This window comes from Aethalodelphis obliquidens, unplaced genomic scaffold, assembly GCF_003676395.1.
Source record: "Aethalodelphis obliquidens isolate GAN/ISIS:26980383/991018 unplaced genomic scaffold, ASM367639v1 scaffold93, whole genome shotgun sequence".
Taxonomy (NCBI): domain Eukaryota; kingdom Metazoa; phylum Chordata; class Mammalia; order Artiodactyla; family Delphinidae; genus Aethalodelphis; species Aethalodelphis obliquidens.
This window is the reverse complement of record NW_020838037.1, coordinates 2,181,178-2,189,499: the sequence shown is the minus strand read 5'-3', so window position 1 is coordinate 2,189,499 and position 8,322 is coordinate 2,181,178. Positions and strand designations below refer to the sequence as shown.

General features: G+C 40.6%; 1 pseudogene; it reads left to right on the top strand.

Moving 5' to 3' along the window:
* Window positions 1-6,542: 6,542 nt before the first annotated feature.
* Window positions 6,543-7,662, top strand: LOC113614280 (putative G-protein coupled receptor 45; annotated as a pseudogene).
* The last annotated feature ends 660 nt before the right edge of the window (window positions 7,663-8,322 follow it).

Genomic DNA, 8,322 nt, shown 5'->3' with positions numbered 1-8,322 from the left:
ATCACAAGTAAACAATCTAAACTCACACCTAAAGGAACTAGAGAAAGAAGAACAAAGAAAACCCAAAGTTAGTAGAAGGAAAAAAATCATAAGGATCACAGCTGAAATAAGTGAAATAGAAAGAAAGCAAACAACAGAAAAGATCAATGAGACTAAAAGCTGGTTCTTTGAAAAGAAAAACAAAATTGATAAACCTTTAGCCAGACTCATCAAAAAAAAAAAAAAAAGGTGTGGGGGAGAGGACTCAAATCAATGAAATTAGAAATGAAAAAGAGGAAGTTACAATGGACACCACAGACATAAAAAGGATCATAAGAGACTACTACCAGAAACTATACACCAACAAAATGGACAACTGAGAAAAAATAGACAAATCCTTAGAAAGGTACTAACTTCTGAGACTGAACCAGGAAGAAATAGAAAAATATGAAGAGAATAATCACAAGTACTGAAACTGAAACTGTGATTAAATAACTTCCAGTAAATAAAAGTCCAGGACCAGATGTTTTCACAGGTGAATTCTAACCAACATTTAGAGAAGAGATAACACCTATCCTTTGAAACTATCCCAAAAATTTCAGAGGAAGGAACGTTCCCAAATTCATTCTATGAGGCCACTATCTCCCTGATACCTAAACCAGACAAAGATATCACAAGAAAAGAAAATTACAGCCCAATATCACTGATGAACATCAACACAAAAATCCTCAGGAAAATACTAGAAATCTGGATCCAATAATACATGTAAAGGATCATATAACATGATCAAGTGGTATTTATCCCTGGGATGCAAGAATTTTTCAATATCCACAAATTAATCAGTGTGATACACCACCTCAACAAATTGAAGAATAAAAAACCTTATGATCATCTCAATAGATGCAGAAAAATCTTTTGACAAAAATTCAACACCCATTTATGATAATAGCTCTCAGGAAAGTGGGCATAGAGGGAACATACTTCAACATAATAAATGCCATATATGACAAACATACAGCTAAGATCAGAAAGAGAAATTAAAGAAACAATCCCATTTACCATCACATTAAAAAGAATAAAATACCTGGGAATAAACCTACCAATGGGACAAAAGACCTGTACTCCAAAATCTATAATATGCTGATGAAAAAACCTGAAGACGGCAGAAACAGATGTTAAGATATACCATGTTCTTAGATTGGCAGAATAAATATTGTCAAAATGACTATACAATCCAAGGCAATCTACAGATTCAATGCAATATCTATCAAATTACCAATGGCATATTTCTCAGAACTATAAAAAAATATTAAAATTTGTATGAAGACACAAAAGACCCTAAATATCTAAAGCAATCCTAAGAAAGAAAAACAAAGCTGGAGGAATCAAGCTCCTTAACTTCAGATTGTACTACAAAGCTACAGTAATCAAAACACTATGGTACTGGCACAAAAACAGAAATATAGGTCAATGGAACTGGTTAAAATGCCCAAAAATAAACCCAAGTGCTTAAAGTCAATTAATCTACAACAAAGGAGGCAAGACAATGGAGGAAAGGCAGTCTTTTCAGTAAACAGAGCTAGGAAAAGTGGACATCTCCATGTAAGAAATGAAATTAGAACATTCTTTAATACCATACACAAAAATAAACTCAAAATGGATTAAAGACTTAAATGTAAGACCAGATACTATAAAACCCTCAGTGGAAAACATAGGCATAACACTCTCTGAAATAAATCAAAATAAGATCTTTTATATCCACCTCCTAGAGTAATGGAAATAAAAACAAAAATAAACAAATTGGACCTAATTAAACTCAAAAAGTTTTGCACAGCAAAGGAAACCATAAATAAAATGAAAGACAACCCACAGAATGGGAAAAAATATTTGCAAATGAAGCAACAGACAAGAGATTAATATAAAAAAATTACAAACAGCTCGTGTGACTTAATATAAAATAAACAAGCAATACAATCAATAAATGGGCAAAAGATCTAAATAGACATTTCTCCAAAGACTTACAGATGGCCAAGAAGAAAATGAAAAGATGCTCGACACTGCTAATTATTAGAGAAATGCAAATCAAAACTTCAATGAGATATCACCACACACCAGTCAGAATGGCCATTACCAAATATCTACAAACAGTAAATTCTGGACAGGGTGTGGAGAAAAGGGAAGCCTCCCACACTGTTTGTGGGAAAGTATTAAATGGGTACAGCCACTATGGAAAACAGTATGGAGATTTCTTTAAAAACTAATAATAGAGCTAGCATATGATCCAGCAATTCCACTCCTGGACATATATTTCAAGAAAAAACATGGTTCAAAAGTATACACACACAGCAATGTTTATTTCAGCGCTGTTTGTAATAGCCAAGATATGGAAGCAACCTACATGTCTATCAACAGAAGAATGGATAAAGATGTGGTACCTGTATATAATGGAATATTACTCAGCCATTTAAAAGAATAAAATAATGCCATTTGCAGCAACATGAATGGACCTAGATATTATCATACTAAGTGAAGTAAGTCAGACACAGAAAGACAAATATCGTATATCACTTACATGCAAAATCTAAAAATAATGATACAAATGAACTGATTTACAAAACAAACAGACTCACAGACTTAGAGGATGAATTTATGGTTACCAGAGGGGAAAGCTAGGGGAGAGGGATAGATTGGGAGTTTGGGATTGACATATACACACTGCTGTATTTAAAATAGATAACCAGGAAGGACCCACTGTATAGCACAGGGAAGTCTGCTAAATACTCTGTAATAACCTAAATGTGAAAATAATTTGAAAAAGAATATGTACATGTATATGTATAACTGAATCACTTTGCTGTACACCTGAAACTAACACAATATTGTTAGTTAACTATACTCCAATATAAAATAAAAAATTTTAAAAAGAATTAGATTGATTAACACACTGTTGATCAAATACACTGAGGACTGGGAATTGGTTAATGTATTTAGCAATGTGCAAGTTATTTGTTACTTTGAGAATAACAAATAGAAGAATGGGCATGAAAACCTAATTGAAGTGGGTTCAAAAGTGAATGGAAGGAGAAGAAATGGGGTATAGGCAACTCTCTCAGAGTTTTGTTATATGTAACACAGCACAATGCCTCAGTAAAAAGCTTCCCCCTCTCCGTGGTGGAAATGGGATCCAACCAAATCAGCTGTCCTGACTGATATAGGCTTCTTCTTCTTAAGAAAAGGACGAATGTCATAGAAATTTCAGCAGCAATTCATTTTGTGAAGTCTTGGAAGACAGAAAATATAATCACACTAACACTTGAGAAATAACACTTTTCTTTAAAAATGAAGAGGGTTATCTATCTGTTAATTTCAATTCATTCATATTGACACCAGATGGTCTTATAATAAACTATTCCTTTCCTCTCTATATAGGTGAGGCAAGCCAGTCCTAAGTAGTAGTAGTAGTAATAATATTAATATTAGAAGAAGAAAAAGAAAATTCCTTGTCTAATCTTAAAATATTTTTTGTACATATGAAATAAGCACTATTGTCAAGGTAATTGATTTTTGACTATCTGAAATACAGAAACAATAAAATCAGTGTATTGGGTTGAAATTCAAATGTAATCTGTCATTGTTATTATCAAATATGCAAAGCTTTACCAGAAATCAAAGTAAAAGCCCCTAAATATATGTTTAGTATTCAGAAATCAGTCTTCAGATCATAGTACTTAAACTGATCAAAATAACCAGAACTTGATAGTATAGGAATAATTAATTTGATAATTATAATCACTTATTTGGATTAATGATGTTGTGATTTCATCAGTTTTAAGCAAGGAGAGATTTTGAAGGTTGAAAGAAATAATTAATAGATTTTGATCAATTCAGTCATGCTATCAACTGTCAGCAGGATGTACAAAATACAGATTTTTGCTATCATTGCCAATATAGTTGCTTTCCACATGATTTATTTAATAGTAATGCCACATTTAAAAATTTCAAAATCTGTAAGATCATGTGTTATGTTATAGTATTTGTCAACTTTCTTTCTAGATAAATAAAAGTTTTGGTTTTAGTGTATATAATTCCTAACTCTTCACAAGTCAATGTTTTACTTCTCTTGAGACTTAAGATTTTTTGCCCAAGAACTAAGGACTGTTACATCCTTGAAAATACCATATAATGTGTACTTAAGACTAAATGGCTTCTCTTTCACATTCTCCTATCCATTATCTGAAGGAAAATGGAACAAAGTTGAGCCAGTTTTCCTTTCCTTTTGAATGCCTAGGTTGAATTCTCTGAAAACTTGTATGCATTTAAAGGGAGGTTAGACTCAAGCCCCTGTAATACCAAGGTGGGTTTAAAGTAACAGTTGTCAGTATTTAAACGTTTCCTTCCAGGAACGGAAAGCAAGAACCCAACTCCACACCCCTCAGAGAAATTGATTTATTATCAGCATAAATTCTTGGCTTTGCCAGTATTGAATTTCAGATTATTAAATAAGCAACATCACAGTTAGATGGTTTGTGCAGAAAATGTATAGGGCAATAGAAAAAGTGAGCCATTTGGTATGGCCCCTGCTAGTTTACAAAATGTGTGATCTATATGAAATAAATAGGAATGGAAAAATAAATGTAGTATGCATATGGAGTTAAATTATGTTTGTGTGTGTGTGTGAGGGTAATATACCAATTATTAAGTATCTTTTACCAAATACCTACTTTTCTAAAGTTGAACATATCTATGCATTTGATTTTTCTCAATTTTTATAGAAAAAAATGATATTGTATTATTTTTTCAAGCAACTGAAAATCCAAGCGAAAGAAAATGTTCCCTTCTTACAATGGATGCACACCAAAATTACAAGTATTTACAAAGCAACTATCCATGAAAACAAGCTGAGACTAGCAGAAAAGATTTTCCGCAGCCAAAGATATAAAAGAGGAACCACAACTAGAAGTGTGGGAGAAGACGACCCACACCCCTGGATAGGCAATGCTCAAATGAGAGGAATCACAATTGCAGAGGTTCTTCACAAGGAATGGTGAGTCTCAACTCCACATCAGGCTCCCCAGTCCAGGGTTCCTGCACAGGGAAGAAGAGTCCCTAGAACATTTGGCTTTAAAAGACAGTGGGGCTTGCATGTGGGAGAGACAGAGGACTATATGACACAGACACTCTGCTTTTAAAAGGCATGCACAAAATCTCACATGCTCTGAATCCCAGCACAGAGGAAATAATTTGAAAGGAGTCTGGGTCAGACCCATTAGTTGACCTTGGAGAACGACTTGGAGAGGCAAGAAGCTACTAGGACTCCCACTGGAGACATAAACACTAGTGGCAGACATTTTTGGAAGCTTGTTCTACCATGAGGACACTGGTGCTGACAAAGCAACTTTTTTTTCTTTTTTTTTTTTTGTCTGTGTTTGATCTTCCTTGCTGTGCGCAGGCTTCTCTCTAGTTGAAGCGAACAGGGGCTACTCTTCATTGTGGTGTGCAGGCTTTTCATTGTGGTGGCTTCTCTTGTTGCGGAGCATGGGGTCTAGGCGTGTGGGCTTCAGTAGCTGTGGCACGTGGGCTCAGTAGTTGTGGCACACGGGCTTCGTTGCTCTGCAGCATGTAGGATCTTCCTGGACCAAGGCTCAAACCCACGTCCCCTGTATTGGCAGGCGGATTCTTAACCACTGCGCCACCAGGGAAGCCCCAACAGCATCCTTTAAAAGAGTTTATCTGGGGGGATAGTGTCTTCCTTTTCATCAGTGTTTCCAAAACTAACATTCTAGCAGCACTACAGTTGTCCAAAGTGTTACCATTAAGGGAAATTGGGGGAAGGGTACATGGGATCTTGCTGGATTATTTTTTAAAACTGCATGTGACTCCACACTTAAACAAATAGCAGCGGCATCAACTACCATTTATTCATTCAACAGAATTTCTTTTGAACATCTTCTCTGCTGGGGACACAGCAAACCACACAGACAAAACCCTGCCCTCATGGAGCTGGCTCTCTACTGGGGGTTGCCTCAGCCAAAGCTTCACTGGATCAGAATGTTTGTAATTCAAGTTATAAAATACATGCTGATTATGGAAATGTTGATTACAAATTCTGGTCCCCCACAAGGTAGGTCTGATCAGGTTTCCTGGGTTACATGACAAGGCTCGTAGTATTTGTGAAGACCAAGCCTTTTCCCCACGTGGTAAATAAGTGAGTCAGCTCCACTCTGATGTTTAAAATACCTGTAAAAGGTAAAAACTGCTCTATTCAACCCATGCTTGGAAGGTCTAACCCCCTTCTCTTTCATGCTTCTTTGCAACAGGCCAGTGAGAGCGTCCAAGTAGAAAGCTGCGGACACAGTCATTGTCACGGAGATGATGAGGCTGTGATGAATCGCAAATCCCAGCCAGTTGCTCCCAAAGAGGCAGGCTCCTCCCAGCCCTTGCAGCGCCCTCTAGATCCAAGAAAACCGGGAGGAAAATGCAGCCAGCAGAAAGAATGCAGCAGCCCCTGAAGCGCTGAGGCCCCTTCCTCTCCTTTCTGCCCCAGCTCCAGGACTTCCTCCATGATGGCCTCTAACCGCTCGTCCATTGAGACCTACGAATACCTGCTGCCCAAAGGGAGCCACGCGGCAGACTCTCGGGCACCCCCTTCACCTGCGCCCCTCAGGATGTCCCTGGAAGTCCTCATGATGCTGATGATCGTGGTGGGGTTCCTCAGCAACACCGTGGTCTGCATCATCGTGTACCAGAGGCCGGCCATGCACTCCACCATCACCCTGCTGCTGGCCACGCTGGCCTTCTCGTACATCATACTGTCCTTGTGTTTCATGCCCTTCACCGTCGTAACCCTTATCACTGTTTCCTGGCACTTCGGGGACTCCTTCTGCAGTCTCTCGGCTGCGCTCTACTGGTCCTTCGTCCTGGAGGGCGTGGTCATCCTACTCATCATCAGTGTGGACCACTTCCTCATCATCGTCCAGCGTCAGGAAAGGCTGAACCCCCGCAGGGCCAAGGTGATCACCGCCGTGTCCTGGGCTCTGTACTTCTGTGTCTCAACCCTGTTGCTGGGCGACTGGCCGCAGGTGGAGGTGCCAGCGTGGGCACCACAATGCATGCTGGGTTACACCGAGTTGCTGGCCGGCCGTGCCTAAGTGCTGACGCTGGTGGGGGCCGCCTTCTTCGCGACCTTCGCCGTGATGCTCAGCTCCTACCTGGGCATACTGCACACAGTGTGCAAGGACGCCGTGCACGTGCACAACAAGTCCTACAGCCTGGACCTGCAGCTGCCAACCTGCACCGGCCTGCGGCGGCTCCAACGGCAGCAGCAGGTCAGCCTGGACCTGAGCTTCAAAACCAAGGCCTTCACCACCATCCTGATCCTCTTCGTGGGCTTCTCGCTGTGCTGGCTGCCGCACTCTGTCTACAGCCTGCTGTCCCGTGTTCAACTGGAGGTTCTACTGCGGACACACATTCTACACCACCAGCCTCTGCGTCCTAGAGCTCAGCTACCTCAAGTCCGTCTTCAACCCCATCATCTACTGCTGGTGAATCAAGAAGTTCTGTGAGGCCTGTCTGGAGCTGCTGCCTCAGACCTTCCAGATCCTCCCCAAAGTGCCTGAGCGGATCCGGAGGAGAAGCCAGCTGAGCACCATCTACGCATGCACCGAAAACCAGTACCCTGTGTAGGGGAGGGGCAGTTAGCCCCACCCCACCCCCATCCCCTGCTGCCCCCCACTCAGCTTCCTGGGACTTCCATGCAGTCAGCACTTGGTGGGGCCTCTTAAGTACAAAGGGACTTATTTTTTACCAGGTGAGCTGCTTCTCCCAAGTTTGCACCATGAATTATTTTTGTTTCTCGCTGAGGGTCTGATGGAAACTGGATGGTCAAGAAAAAAGGGGAAAGGGGTGGGTGATGAAGGAGTTGGGTCAAACCTTAGGGAGGCAAGGGGATCAGGGAGGGAGGTTGGCTGTGGGGCAGGAGGAAGGCTCTGTCTAAAGAGTTCCCTCAAGACCTGCCTCGGAGGCACCCATTGTGCCATGTTCTGATGTGAGAGATCCAAGTAGGTTCATCGCTGGGTCATCAATCACTACTGGGCACCAGCATTCTTCAGAGGCGTTTGTGTCTGTGGCATATGTTGTGGAAACTTGCAAGGTTCTTTACATTGGTCAGATGTGCATTTCAGATGATGCCAAATCACGCTTTCTATAAACCAAAGTCACACGGGAAATAGAGAAGCCCCTGGGCTTTTCAGCTCCCCATGTGACACATGGGAGGCCTTGGTGGATCGAAGCCCAGAGAATGTTCGGGGGCAGCTCAGCTGAAACGATAAGACCACCCCAGTTCAC